Here is a 16,064-nt window from a genome sequence, read left to right on the forward strand (position 1 = left end):
GATGTATTGTCTGATTAACTTGCTGTGCTGTTTCACACAATGCAGTTACTAATGTGGCATATCTGCATTTGTCTTCACAGCAGCTAACGTGACTCCAGAACAGGTCCGTGAATTTCAGCGCCGGGCCATGCGATACCAGCACATCCTGCTGGTGGAGTCGGGGTTCCGGAGGATGGCCCGGCAATATCGCCATGAACGTGCCGCCGGGGCATGGAGAGCCTTCCCACAGGGTGGGCCTACTGTGCCCACCACAGCCAACACAGAAACAACCACCAATGAGAGCCAGGTGGCCCCACCCACAGCTGCCTCTGTTGCATCTACATCTGCTGGACTTCCTGGCCCCAGCATTGCCACCGGTGCAGGACAGCCCACACAGACCTCCTCCACCGGTACCCAGACTGCCACTGCTCCAGCTGTTGACCCTGCCGCCTTCAATAGACTTGAAAACAAGATGGACAAAGTGCTGCCCAAGGTGAGACACCTGAGCCGGGACGTGCGGCACATTAAACGGCGGGTGAAGGATATCAAGAGGACCCTCCAGAGGGCCAACCTCTAGACAGTTGATTAGATGGACATGATACCCTCCCCTCCCTCCTCTTTCCATGTTTTTATACTTAGTGGGCTTAGAGGGCTTAATGTTAGGTTAGTATAGGCTGTTAGTTTAGTTAGTGTTAGTGGGTGGGGGGTAGGGGGTCCTGCTTGTTTCTTTTGTGACTTCTTACAGTACATGTGTGGGTGGGGGGCTATGTTGGGGTTCTTGTGTGAAAAATAAAATTTAAAAAAACAAAAAAATAACATAAAAAAACAATTTACCCAAAAAATATATATTTGTATAGGATAGTATAGTATGTGTTTAGGTTAGTATGTGTTGTCCTCAATGTGTCCCGTCTCATAAGGGGGTTGGGGGTAAATGTTTAGAATGTTTCGTTACATGTGATAAGTAAGTGTAGCTTCGGTTAGTTAGGGACAGTTGTGGGTAATGAGTAGTCAGGGTAGATTAGGGTAGGTAAGATTTTTCCCTCAGTTTCCTCATCTATGGTTAGCTTTTAATAAATATTTGGTTACCCCTTAATAGTATGTGTTGAATGGTACTTGATCGTGGGTTTGGATTCCGTGTACATCTCTTTTGTACTATAACATCTGTGTCCTATGCTACAAACAAATCCCAACTGAGCTGTACGATTGGCAGCTAACCCAGAGCTACCTTGCAAAGTGTCTACCCTTTGTTGCAACCGCCAATCACAGTTAATATGGATGACAATGTGTTTCTGTTGATAAGTGTGTTTTCAAAGTCACTAACAGTGCTTCCAGACTTGATATTGGGGAAACAGTTTTAGGTCTGACTGCAGTGTGATGATCATGCACACCCTTATAAGATGAGTTCTCATTGGCAATCTTGTAATCCTGTCTTCATGACCCTCATACATCATTTGTGACACAGTTCAGCATGATTACCTATTTGTACGTTAACTCAGACACCTTCATTTGTGCCTTTTTTTCTTAAGTGTTTACTTAGATTAGTGTGGCATGTTTATTGTGTTATTTTTGCACTTTGACAACATTTAGTGGACACTATTTGATGACTTAGTTATCCCCTGAGGAAGCATTCTTGTGTCCAACACAGCATGGTGGTCTATGGTTTCTCACTTTATCAGATTATTCCCTCAGGATGGGCAGAGTATGAGGCAATCATGGTCACTGTGCAGATTTCTCTAACTACATAATATCTGGACAGTTGTATTGAGAAGCTACGTTATTTGACAGTAGGGACATTCCAATTATCTACTGCGCAGTTGATTTGTCACATTACCCAGAGTCAGATTTGTGGTGTAAGTGCTATTTATTGAAAAGTGCTGTAGTGCTATATGTACATTGTCCATGACTGTGAGTCCATTATAGTGACATTTTAAATTGGGATCCAACTCAAGGGTTTACCAAAATGCTTTTGTCATGCTGGGGTTGCTGTTTCAGACAGTGCAGAGGGACAGGATTTGGCAATGAGTAGGAGAGAGACAATCACTGGGCTGGGTGACAAGATATACAGTGGTTTGCAGAACAGTGCTTGAGTACAGTTGTTGCAAGACTGGCAAGTTACAAAGCGCAGGACCTTGGTAATAGTTGCCCATGTGTCAGGGACTTGTGCTTCCGGGTACTTTTCCTTGTGAATGTGATCTGTTCCATGTCTTCTTCTTCTGATGTGTGTGTTGCCTCCTCTGTCCTTGTTGTTGTTGGTTGTGAAGGGGCAACACACACCTCAGTGTTAGAAGACGTGGAGTCAGACATCCCGGTCGCTGCTCCCTGTGAAGGTCTTAAGGGCAGTACTGCAGCAAGGAGGATCTGCTGGTTCTTGAGAATAGCAGCCACATCACGATGGGAGGCAGCCCGGTCGGCCCTGAGGGGGTCATGATTGCATTTGTGCATGCAGTGGAAGGTTTGGGGTGCGAGGTGTTGTGGCAACTCCCTTACTGCTGTGGTGAATTCCTTGACAGTTTCTTGTAGTTCTTGCAGTATGGATGTTAGGGCTTGCATAGCTGCTGCCTGATCTGCAGATGACATCATGCACAAACGCATCCCCTCAAGGCTGGCTGACATATTTTGCATCCCCACCCGCACCTCCTTGGCCAGCTCCTGCTGTACTCCAACTACAGTTCTCTCAAAGCTGGTGCCAGTGTCGTCTGAGTCCTCAGCTGTATTGGAGCTGGCAGATCTTACAATTGGGGTGGTGGGTGGTTCCTCTGGGACAGGCATATCGGCAGGAGATCCATCTTCCTCTGCAATGAAACAGGGTACAATTAGTGTGTCTTTGTTGTGACAATTTTGATGTGACGTACCTGCCTTTTGATGAATTCACTTTGTGATCTTGTTTTGTATTAATATCTGCAGTCCTTCAGATGGGCATTGTTTCAGGCCTATGGCCCACCTGTGTGTTACATGTATGTTATTGAGTTATCAGACTTGTCAGCCTCATTGCCTCTAGGTGTAGCTTTATGCCAAATAGAGAATTGCCACCTTTTTGTCCTATTCAACCCTCCGTGTATATCCATTCTCATGGTGAGACCTTTCACTGGCTGTGGGTGTTCTGATGGCCCTGGCAGCACACTTAACTATCAGGACCTGCCCCAATCCCTGATCGTTCACATCGACTTAATTGTAATTGACATGTTGCATATCCTATCCATGGCAATGTTATGATCCGATATGGATGTTGACATTGTTAATGTGTCCTGCTGATGTTGGGTAATGTGTGTTACAATGGATTGCCCTGATAGTCGTATCAGTGTCCTATTTCGTCCTCTGACTGTGCAGGTGTATTTCAGTGACCAGTTATATGTGTCCCCTCCTCAATGCTGTTGTCTGAGCAGTATGACATTTGGGATGTTGCCTTGTTACCCAGGCACAGGATGGACCCTGACATATGCAGCATGGGTGTGTCCTTAGTGCTGTGTCACTCCTATTGTTGTTTACATTGGCTGATGTTTGTGACAACTATGGGCATTGACATTTGAGTGTACTGGGGCCTTTGTCTTGTTTCAGGAGATTGCTGCAGATGTCATCCTCACCCCCTAATTTAGGTATGTATGTTCCATGGGGAGGTTACTGCCATTGGCTACTTGAGCTGCACACAGATCAGAGGTGGTAGTGGCAACTGTTGTCGCAGTTACATTGCAGTTGTCGGTTTGGCTAGAGGATTGCTAATAGGGCCCTAGTTAATGTAGGAGGTATGTTGGCTGACGAGTGCCAGGATGTCAGTTTGACGTAGTGGCCTTCCCTCCTGTCGTGGCTTTCCCTTTGCTCCATCATTGGCATGACAGCATGCCCCCATGGGACTGTTGTTGGTGTAGTGTAATGGTGTGCCCCAGCTTATGTTTGTGCAGGCCATGCCCCCATGCCGTGCCCCTTTACCCATGCCACTCCATGTATATGATGACTTACATGCAATGTGTAGTAGGTATTTCCCCCCCCCCCCGGTTGCAGTTGACATTAGTGCATTTCAATTCCCCATGCGACTTACCCTGCATGTGCGTTGTCTCCTGGTAGTCTGCGCTGTCCTGTCCTTGAATCCCTGTGACGATCTCCTCAGGGATGACGGCTGCGACCATCTCCTCCATGTGGTCCAGGGCCTCCTGGTGTGCTGGACTCCCCCCTCCAGTCTGCAGTGCTGCCTTCCTGTTCCTGGCCATCTTTTCCTTGGTCCTGCGCTTGCAGTCATGCCAGCGTTTCTTGCACTTGATGACTGTTCTGCGTACTTCAGCCACACTGTTAATCTTGTCGACAATTTGTTGCCATATAGCCTCTCTCCTACTGATTGGCAACTTTGAGGTGACAAACAGTTGGTGCTAGTGTTACGTCACCTCTTTAACCAGGATTTCCTGCTCCTCTGCACTGAAGCAACACTTTCTTTTCTTCTTCAAAGTGTCCTGGTTCTTGTGTGGGTCCTCCTGGCTGGTTCCTGGTCTGCTGTCATCTTCCTGGGGTCTGTAGTGGCATCTGGGATCCATTTTGGCTCTCCTCTGGTGAACTGGCAGTGTTCGCGTTTTTTTTTTACTCTATTGCGTCAAAAAACGGCGCATATCCGGTTTGCGGTGTCGTAAATCGACCCACAGTCATTTCCGCTGCGTTAACGTCATTTTCCTTTACGACTTGACGCCGCGGTGTGCGTCAAAAATAATGACTCCCACCTGTTGTTTGCGCCGCCGTGCGTCAAAGTATAAATATGACGCCCGCACGGCGCACCAAAATGGCGTTAGCCGGCGGTAATATTTTTGACGCAAAACTGCGCAGGCGCAGTTTTGCGTCAAAAAGTATAAATATGGCCCTTAGTTTCCAAACCTCCCATCCCATTCGCTTGGACAGATCATTTCCTGATTTCACTAAACTTAGCCATACATTTCAGATGCAGTCCTACTCAGGTATTAGGTTATTTATATAAGCAGGTATACAAAACTTGTTATAATTCCTTTTCAAACAGAAAAATTACCACACTTCCCAAAAGAACTTAATACAATGCAAAGATTTTTAGGCTTAATTACATTCAAATTGAGGTAGGTGAATTCTTATCCCATATACCACGATACTGCCGGGTAGCAACAATCCTTTGAGCGTAAAGATATTCTTTAGATTGTACCACTTTCATTTTCTTAGTCCAAGATTCAAATGACGGGGCTGTGAGGTTTTCCATTGCTGCAAGACTAGAGATTTTGCTACCATTGTTGCAATATAAATTTTTTTTTTGCAGATTTCAACAGTACAGGATGGTTAGCTATCCCAAAAAGTACCCCTATTGGGTCTGGGTGTAGCGAGATCTGAAGTCGAGTGCTGACAGCTTGGAAGACTTTAACACAGAAATCGGTAATGCTAGGACAGGTAAGTCACCCCACACTCATTCCACATGTGTTTCAGGTAGGCTGACATGGAGTTTGTACCTCTGACAGAAACCACCTCCTTAGGAAAACCTACTCTGGTAAAAATACCAATCAGGTTCTTGGCTACTGCAGGAGCTGTAGTAGACCTAAGCGTAATTGCTTCAGGGTATCTGGTAGCATGATCCACTACTACCAGTATGTACTGGTTCCCTGAGGCTGTGGGTTGTTCAAGTGGACCCACATTGTCCACACCAACCCTTTCAAAGGGGACTCCCACCGCAGGAAGTGGAATGAGGGGGGCCTCTGAATGGCCACCTGTCTTGCCACTGGCCTGACAGGTAACACAGGAGCTACATAACTCCTTCACTTTCTGGGACATAGTGGGCCAATAAAAGTGGTTGACAAGTGTGCTCCACATTTTGGTTTGTCCCACATGTCCAACTAGGGGGGTGTCATGGGCTAAAGTGAGGATGATCTCTCTAACTCCTGATGCACTACAACTCTCCTAGTGGCTTCAGGCTTGGGGTCTTTAGCCTCAGTGTAAAGGAGTCCATCCTCCCAGTAGACCCCGTGGGAGCCACTAACATCTCCCTTCTCCTGTTCAGCAGCTTGCTGTCTCAGGCCTTCAAGAGTGGGACAAGTCTTTTGCCCCTGGCACAGCTGTTCCCTTGTGGGTCCCCCTGGGCACAAGAGGCCTACCTGATAAGGTTCCAGCTCCATGGACTCAGTTCCCTCAGGGGATAAGACATCTTCCTGGGAAGAGAGGTCTTCTTTTTTTTTTTTGTTCAGAGGCTGGCCCCCCAGTCTTCTTACCTTTTCTCTTGGAAGTTGGGCCATTATTCCAGGCTCCAACATTTCTTTTTCACTCTGTGCTCTGCTCTGTGCTCTGGTTTTCACAAACAACAGTTCAGTGATTCTCAGCATGGCTGCATGAGTTTTGAGCTCTACCTCAGCCCAAGCTGAGGACTCCAGACCATTCCCTAGCAAGCAATCCACTGGAATTGCAGAAGAGACCACTACCTGTTTCAGGCCAGTAACCCCTCTCCATTTTAAAGTCGCCATAGCCATGGGATGGACTTTAGTCACATTATCAGCATTGGTAACTGGATTTGTTTGTCCAGCCAAATATTGTGCGTGGGAAACCAGGTTCTCTGTCACCATGGTAACACTAGCACCTGTATCCCTCAGGGCTTCTAATTTTGTCCCATTGATTAAGAGTTGCTGCCTGTATCATGTTAGGCGGCCAAGCAGCCAGTGTGGCTATATCCACCCCACCCTCAGAGACTAGAGTAGATTCAGTGTGAACTCTAGTTTGCTCTGGGCACACTGTTCATCCCACCTGGAGATTGCCTATTCCAGTACTAACGGGAGTAGTGCTAGTGGGATTTTTATTGGGACAGGCCATGTCTCCAGTTTGGGGTCCATGCTGCTTACATGTTTTTACCCTTGTGTCCATTTGTGGACTGTGAAGAGGCTCGGGCCCACCCTCCTAAGCAGGTTTTTGGGGCCATTCAGAAGATTTTTTGTTTTTGTCCTTAGATGTCTCACCACCCTTCCCCTGGAGAGGCTTTGTGACCATTTCTTTTGGTCACTCCCTGTGGAAGTCTTGGTCACCCTAGTCTTGGCACAATGGTCTGCCTTCTTTCCCAAATTTTGGGGAGAAATTGGACCTAGGTCTACCAGATGTTGATGCAACTTGTCATTGAAGCAGTTACTTAACAGGTATTCCTTCCTAAACAAATCATAAAGCCCATCATAGTCAGGCACTCCATTGACACTTATCCAACCATATTGTGTTTTTACTGAATAGTCCACAAAATCAACCCAGGTCTGGCTCGAGGTTTTGTGAGCCCCCCTGAGCCCAATTCTATACTCCTCAGTGGAGAATCCAAGGCCCCCAATCAGGGTAGCCTTCGTGTGGTCATAGGATTCTGCATCTTTACCAGAGAGAAGTGTGAGGAGTCTATCCCCACACTTACCAGTGAACAGTTCCCAAAGGAGAGCTCCCCAGTGAGATCTGTTTAACTTTCTAGTTACACAGCCCTCTCAAAAGCTGTGAATCATTTGGTGATATGATCACCCTCTTCATATTTTGAGACAATCCCTTTGGGGATTGTTAGGATATCTGTATTCTCTCTGACCCTATTTGTATTGTTACCACCATTAATGTGTGCTAAGCCCATTTCTGCTCTCTCCCTTTCTATAGCTAGGAGTTATTGCTGCTCCAAAGCTAACCTTTTGACCATCCTTGCTTCATTGAGGCTGTCCCCAGTGTTTCCAGAGGAGCTGGACTCCCCTGTGGAAGATCCAGATCCAGTGAGTACTCCTCTTGGAGACAGGGGTCTTGGTACGCTGGTCTCCCTAGTTAGGCGAGAAAGAAGGAGGTCATCCTCCTCATCTCTAACATCTTCCCTGTCTAAGTGGAGTTCTTCCTCCTCAGAAGGGTGGTCCCTGGTGTACTCTGCCAAGAGCTCCTGGAGCTTGACCTTGGTAGGGTTGGAACCTGTTTTAATCTTTTTCATCTTACAGAGGGACCTTAACTCTGCCGTCCCTACATGGAGGTAAGTGGTGAGGTTGAGTTTCACCACCATTTCCTCTGAGCTGCTCATTGTATTACTAAAAGTTAGGATTACTTTTTAGAAACTAAAAACTACTTCTAGTGACTAAATCCTAACTAAAGATAACTTTAAAATCTAAAAAAGAGATGGTAAGGGAACTTAACTAAGGCCCTAGCAGGACTTTTAAAAATTTAGAAAAAAAAGTCAAATTTAAAAAAATCTGTTTTCTAAAGGCAATTTTGGAAGTTAGTCGTGTGATCAGGTGTTGGCTGAGTAGTCCAGCAAATGCAAAGTCGTAGACCCCACCACTGATCCACCAGTGTAGGAAGCTGGCTCTGTATATACAATATCAAAATGAGATATAGTGTGCACAGAGTCCAGGGGTTCCCCAAAGGATTAACAGAGGCCAAAGTAGATAATACTAATGGTCTCTTTTGTCGTAGTATGGTCGAGCAGTTAGGCTTATCAGGGGGTAGTGCAAAACATTTGTTGTACACACACAGAGACAATAGAAGCAGCACACACTCAATGACAACTCCAGCCTAATGATTTCTATATAGCAAAAATATATTTTCTTACTTTATTTTTAGAATCACAAGATTCAAGGTGCAGGTAAGTACTCTCAATAGATTCGTATTTCACACATGTATCAACAGTACATTGTTTGAAATCAATAAGTTAGGCAGTTTTTGAATTATTGGTAATAACTTGTTTTAAAAATGGACACAGTGCCATTTTCAGAAACACTTCCTGGGGGGAAATGTGTTAGATCGTTTTACAGGTAAGTACAACACTTACAGTTTCAGTCTCTGGGTTTTAGGAAGTCCACTGGTTGGGGGTTCAGGTTAACCCCAAACACCTACCATCAGCAACACGGGGCCGGCTGGGTACAGAGATCAAAGATGAGCCAGTTTAATGTGGGCTCCTACGGAGACAGGGGGTACTCGGAATCAGGCCTGCCTGCAGATAAGTACCCACGGCTCGGAGGGCAGACCAGGGAGTATGGAAGACGCACAGGATAGGCCACAAGTATGCACCAAACACATACCCTTAACGGCACAGGGGTGGCCGGGTGCAGGGTGCAAACAAGATGTCGGGCTTCCAATGCTGGTCTATGAGGAGACCCCGGGGGTCACTCAGAGGCTGCAGGCGAGGTAGAGCGGGGTGTCTTGGGCATACCACCGGTTGGACAGGGAGAAGGGTCGCCTGCTGAACGTAGCTGCACCGGGTGTTGGTTTCTCCAAGGCCTGGGGGCTGCCGGTGCAGGGTGTCTTTAGGCGTCGTATATCTTTGTCCAGAACTTCACGGTCAGGGGAGTCCTTGGGATTCCCTCTGCAGGCATCGTCGTGGAGGGGTGGAGAGGTCAACCCAGGGTGAGCACTTGCTCACAATCACCTGGGGATCCTCTCTAGCTGGTTGAACCACCTGGACACAGGCCGTGGGCGTTGGGTATAGAGTGGTTAAGACTCACGCATTTGGAGTGAGGTGGGAGTCCTTGGTTGGTGGTTTTTCTTAGACAGGGCCACTGTCCTTGGGAGATCTTGGTCTTTTTGGGTGCATGGCAGTATTCTGGAGCTTGTCAGAGGTTGCTGGTTCCTCTGGATACATCGCTGTTCTTTTGCAGGTTCTTTGAAGCAGGAGACAGGCCGGTAGGGCTGGGGCCAAAGCAGTTGTCATCTTCCTTATTCTCTGCTGGGGGTTTCAGTTAAGCAGTCCTTCTTCTTGTAGGCGCCAGGAATCTAGTGAGCTGGTTCATGGAGGCCCTTAAATCCTAGATTTAGGGGTGTTTTAGTGGCCATTGGCCAGTAGCCAATTGCTACTGTCCCTGAGGGTGGCTACACCCTCTTTGTGCCCACTCCCTTTGGGGATTGGGGAACACACCTAATCCTATTGGTCTCTGTCCTCCAAACCAAGATGGAGGATTCTGCTGGGAGGGGATCAGCTCTGGACACCTTAGGGGTGGTCCTGGTTGGGGTGGTCACTCCTCCCTGTTTTCCCTAATTTACTGCCGGACTTGCCACCAAAAGTGGGGCTTTGTCCGGGGCCAGAAACTTTTCTGAAAGTGGCAGGCTGGCACAGACCGGTCAGTCCTACACTAGCAGTTTGGCTAACATACAAGGGGCATCTCTAAGATGAGAGGGGTGCCATGTCGACTTTGTCTTTTTCTCCCCCACTAGCACACACAGGCTGCAAGGCAGTGTACATGTGCTGGGTGAGGGGGTCCCTTAGGGTGGCATAATACATGATGCACCCCTTAGAGATCTAGGGGGGGGTAAACCATGCCAACAGTGGCACTTTCCTACACCCCCCCCCCCACTAATCATGTATGAAATAATGGCCATACAGCTCAGGGGGGTGCTGTTACATTTGTGGTTGAGGCTCATCCAGCTTATAGAACAGAAATGTTCTACTCTAGGGTCAATTTTCCAGCAGTTGATGGGAACACTGATACATTTCATCGTTATAAACATGCTAATGCACCTGCACATTATAGAGCATACGCATACATACAGATAGCTTTATCTTTTCAAGACCACCAAAACTAGTTTAATTGGGTCCTACCAGATACAACATTACATGTTAGGCTAGGTCCTCTGAGTAATGATGGTCCTACCTGGCTTCAATTGGACACATATACACCGCATCCTGATGTAGGCACCTTGGCAGCAGCCAAGGTTCGCTGCTTATACATGGAGCTTGTAACAATATATAGACTCTTAGTACAGTTTGTAATGCAAACATTAAATACTAACCCAGCACGTGCTGTTCCAGCACAAGTGCACGCAGTCACACCAGGCACAAGAAATTCAGTTTTGGTTAGCTCAAAAAATAAACATTTTCCCCACACGGGACCTCAAGATAAGCACAGAATTCTCACAATGTGCTTGCCATTTGGAATGGTTCCCGCAGTGAATAACTGTAACACTTGGAGCACGGTATTTGCCACGTTGTACACTACAGCACATGATACACCAGTACATGCCAATCTTCTGGAAGTTTTAAAACAAATTCAAGATGAATAAGGGGCTGCCCTGGCCCTAGATTTGAGTATGGCAATTTATGTGCAATTTTGCTACAGTGTCCTCAGTAACATTAAGTAACCTTAAACGGGAAGCAGTAGCATTAGCAGTGTGCATGTGGCTCCAGGGTGTTCCTGTAAAGGATCAAGAATGTGACCTGCCTAAAATTATAGCTGAAACCTATTTGAGTATAGGTCGGGATAGTTTAGGTGCCAGGCCAATTAACCCACAGTTACAAGGTAAATCCAATAAGGATTCTATCTAGCATGCAAGTAACTGAGGGTTCTAAAAAATGCTGGGATAAACAAAAACAAACATTTAAAAAACACTGGGGAGAATCTCTGCAATCGGAGACCTCTGAGAAACATCATAATTTAAAAAATAGGGATAGTATAAAAACTCCTGATAGATATCAATATACTTATTCATGTTATTCATGCCAATGTTGTTCCTTTCAGGACTCACTGGATAAACGTAGTGAAAGAGGTGGGCGATAGGAACAACACAGAGAGTACGTGAAACCGGAAAAGATTTACAACGCTCACCAGACGTTTCAATTAAAAAAGAAGAGAAAATTCCACAACAAAAACCCCAATTCAAAAAGAAGAAGATGGCAGCTATTTCTGCACAAAATGCCATGCAAGATGAGAGCTTTATTGAAGAACAATAACGGGGCACTGGCTCTGCACAGCAGAGGTCACAACAGTTTGCCAAAATCCTGTAGAGCATCTGGAGGTGAAAGCAACTGACAACTTCATAGAAGTCGAGACTGCAGACATGCGCGTCTACTTCCCCCCCTAAATAGGGTGTAAAAATGAAAATTCAATTAGACGGAGAGATTGAGTGCACAAATATTTTGGAAACAATTGACTAGCATTTATGACATTTTGTTGGCTGAAAAGGATTGGCCACCAGAATGTGTCTGTGAAGTCCAGCAGGGGAAACAGATCATTAGGCCTTCCTTCTCACCCCTAGTTCCTACAGAAGTATTTGAGTCATACTCATTTGAGTGGGCATTGGCACAGGCCCCTGAGCTGTATCGCAACCATGTGGGGTGGGATAAAGATTCTCCCCCTACCACATAATACCAATAAGGTCCCAACCACAGCCTCAACCTTAATATTCTATTAAGAATGAGGCTAAAATACCTGTGAGAGAAATTCTCGCACAGCTAAAGTACCAGGGTGCAATTAACCCTGTGTCTCACCAATGAACAATCTTTTATTTCATGTTGCCAAGCCACACAAATACAAATACAAAACAACATTGGATATTTCCAATGGCTTCTTCTGCCATAATATGGTGCCTGAAAGCAGGGATTTAACAGAATTAAGAGATTTAGGCCAGCAGAAAAAAAAATCAAGGCTTCCTCAGGGGTATAAAAACAGTCCTGAGCTGTTTTCAACTTGTGTGACTTCCATTTTACACAACATTGACCCTAAGGCCTTGTCCTATGTTGATGACATCTACCTAACGGATGCTGATCTCATTCACCACCTGAAACAGGTGACCCACATTGTTGAGGGATTTTGCGCTTGCAGCTACAAATTTAATTTTAAGAAAACAAAAATTGCCTTTTTCAGTGTCCTATTTTTGGGTTATGAGTTGTCAGATGAAGGCAAGAGGCTAGTGCCCCACTTTCTAGAAAAGCATGCACAATTGCAACCACCAAACACCATAAAAAAGCTTGTCTTTATTGGGTTTTTTAAACTTTGGCAGAACTTACATTCCAGATTATGCACAATGCATTAAACCATTATGATTTAATGCACCCTGACTTTTCAAGCAAATATTGGACAGTTGAACACACATGAAGTTTCAGAGCATTACAACAAGACATGCTTGCACCAAAATATTTACACACAAAGGACAACAAAACACAGTTGGTCATGAGAGTAATTGCTGCTGCAATCACTTTCACCTATGTAACATTTAATTAGGGTGATACAGTCCCTATTGCATACAAATCACTCTTGTACTCCACAGCTTAACAACATTTCGCTCTCACAGAAAAGATTCTAAATGCTGTTCAGATGTTTGTCATTAAAGAGAGACCTCTGGCTCAGGGTAAACTCACTATTGTTGTCCCTCCAATCCCAGCCCTTGTCGCAAAGGCTAACGTTCCTAATGCAAAAGCATTACATCCATGTTGGATTCAATGGGCAACGTTTCTGACAGCCACTGATGTAGACTACATCTTCGATCCAAAATTACAAACTCAAAAATTCCTTCAAAACAAAATGGAATATCCAATACCGACAAACAGTTTGCCAATTGACCAGCATCAAATGATTATTTACACTGATGGTTCAGCCCAGCCAGCCACAGGCACAAAATATCAATACTGCTTGCGTGGCTGTGAGTGGCTAAATAAAAGATGGGGAATTCTATCCACAAAACACTTACAGGCAGACCCAAGGGGACTGCACTGCACAACTATCAGAGCTCTAGGCTATGGTCATGGCACTGAAACACATGGATCCAGAACAACTAACACTGATAGTCTGTGATTTGTATTAATGTGTCCAGTCCTTTAATGAATACCTGCATTACTGGCGTCAGAATGGTTTCAGAGATTCATAGGATAACATGATAAAACACAGGTTACTGTGGGGGAAAGTAGCGGACCTGAAGGAAACACTTCCCAAAGCCCATGTAGTGCATACATTGGAACATCAACATGTAGGAGTACACGTTGCAGGCAATACCTTGGCTGATGAAGCAGCCAAGTCAGCAGTAGCTACATCATCCGTTGTTGCAATAACTCGTTCATGGAAGATGTTGGATGATGAAACACTTGCTGCTGTGAAAGCTTCCACTGACGGCAAAACATTACCAAAGGCATATCCTGACAAATATTTCTATGGCATAACTAGCCTAAACACTATCCTAGTATCAATACCAGGGGTGGGTGATCATGTGATCTCCAACCAAGATCTGAGTTGATAAAGGCAGCACATTTGGGAGATGCTTCTGTCCATGCAGGTGTGGCAGGTACTATTTCTTTACTGCAGAAACGCTATTGGTGGCCAGGTATATACAAACAGATAAAACAATATATCCTTTACTGTGACATTCGTCAGCAAATAAAAGGGTCCACCGTTAAATGCCCACGGCAGACACCCCTTCTAATGTCAAACCAACTACTACAATGTGTGTAACTGGACAATTTTGGTCCCCTGACACCTAATGGTGCATACAAATATATTCTAGTCGCTGTTGACTCATGCTCCAGATTTCTATGGGAGTAGCCACAGCAATGAGCTGACGCTTGAACTGTTATTAAAGATTTGCAACTCTTTATCGGTCCCATATGTAGTTGTGGCTTTCTACTTGGACCAAGACCCTGCTTTCACCTCAAGAGCATTCAGGGACACCATGGTTTTGTTAGGGGTCCATCTAAATTTTTCGTCCCCCTACTATCCTGAGGGTAACAGTGTAGTGGAGTGGAAGAAACAAGACTTAAAGAAATCCTTAACAGCAGGAGTATTAGGCATGGGTCATAGTTGGATTAGTAACCTGTATGGAGTCTAGAGAGCACTTAATATTCTGTCCAGAAGGTCCTTGGGAGGGCACCCCATATGAGGTGCTGTTAGGGAAAAAAATGTATGTTCCAGATTTTGATGGCTCTGGCGTGGAGGTGGCAGACAGACCCTTTAACATAAATGAACATGTCACTGTCTTACAGGAAATACAACAGTTCCGGACAAAAACGTGTCTGTCTGTGCCTCCTCCTTGGGACTAAGCGGTGCACAATAACATCTACCGGCTTGTTTCCGAAAGTTGAGGATCTAGTACGAGAAAAGATTGCTATGAAGAAGGAGTTTGGTCCATCATACCGTGCACTGGTTCCAGTCCGGGGAATACATGGTACCAGAACTGATATTCTACCACCGCTGCCAGGATCAAAAGAAAATCTCTCTGTCTCCATTGATAATGTCAAGCTACACCATATGGCCGATCCTCCACAGCAGACCTAGTAGATTCCTGAATAGTTCCTGAATACCTCTCCCTACAGGACAGGATGTTCCTCTACAGCTTTTGAGCAGCAATGCGGACACTTCCCCGAGCTTGGGAAGGATGGAAAATGACCTTTCAGTAGTACCACTATCTTCATCTGCGACAAGAAATGACCGAGATAATGAGCACTACAACTCAAATGTAACTCAAACGGATGGCATCATCTACTACGAATCAGCGAGTGAGACTTTTGTTAGTTCTCCAGCGTTTGCAGTAACTGCTTCTGGATATTTTGCATATGAAGATGATTTCTCCTTTGACTCATCCACTTCTTCTGCGACACCATAGTCAAGATCACATAAGCTGATAAATTTGCTTAAGGATAACTATCTCATCCATCCATGGAACTATCTCTGGCTTTGAATAACTAGACTTGCCTTTCTTCTTTGGACTGAGTTTGTCATTGTCTTTTTCTTACTGATAGATGGTCATTACCTTCCTGAACGCTCTGCATTCGAACTGGTGGATGAGGTCCTAAAACCAAATTTCTTTTCTTATAAGGTCTGTCGAGATTTGTCCCTAGTGAACATTTCAGCTATACCAATTCCTGATGAGATTGTTTGGGATAAAGTATCTTTTGATATATGTGGTCCGGCAGAAGTTCTGCAAATACCATATGTTTTTAAACTTTCTTTAAATGATGTAATAATACCTGAGGCTGTTTCTGATGACTGGGATGTAAAAATTGTTGATTCTATATCATCCGAATTAGAGTACTTTACTGTATTTGAAAGTGAAGATGTTTACCAAATAAAAGAAAATTATGGCGATACGTTCTGTTACAAATATTATGGACATCATTTTATTCTTAGAGCAAGTACAAAAAAGATTATTTTTAATTATACACAATGGGAGCATTGTCCTACCCCGCCAATGGAGAGTTCTAAAACACGTATAGATAAGTTTACATATTTTTCTGGACGTATTGTTCAAGATGCTGCATCCTGTTACTCTAAATGACCGTAAATGGAAATGCACAATGTATGTTGACTGATACAAAATTGATTTATTCTGATTCCTTTTTTTCGCAATTGGCTATAGAAGGCTATGAATGTTGGAAAAAGGTTTTGGAGAACTAAACACTGGCAAATACGAGAAAGGGA

This window comes from Pleurodeles waltl, chromosome 1_1 (genome assembly GCF_031143425.1).
Source record: "Pleurodeles waltl isolate 20211129_DDA chromosome 1_1, aPleWal1.hap1.20221129, whole genome shotgun sequence".
NCBI lineage: Eukaryota > Metazoa > Chordata > Amphibia > Caudata > Salamandridae > Pleurodeles > Pleurodeles waltl.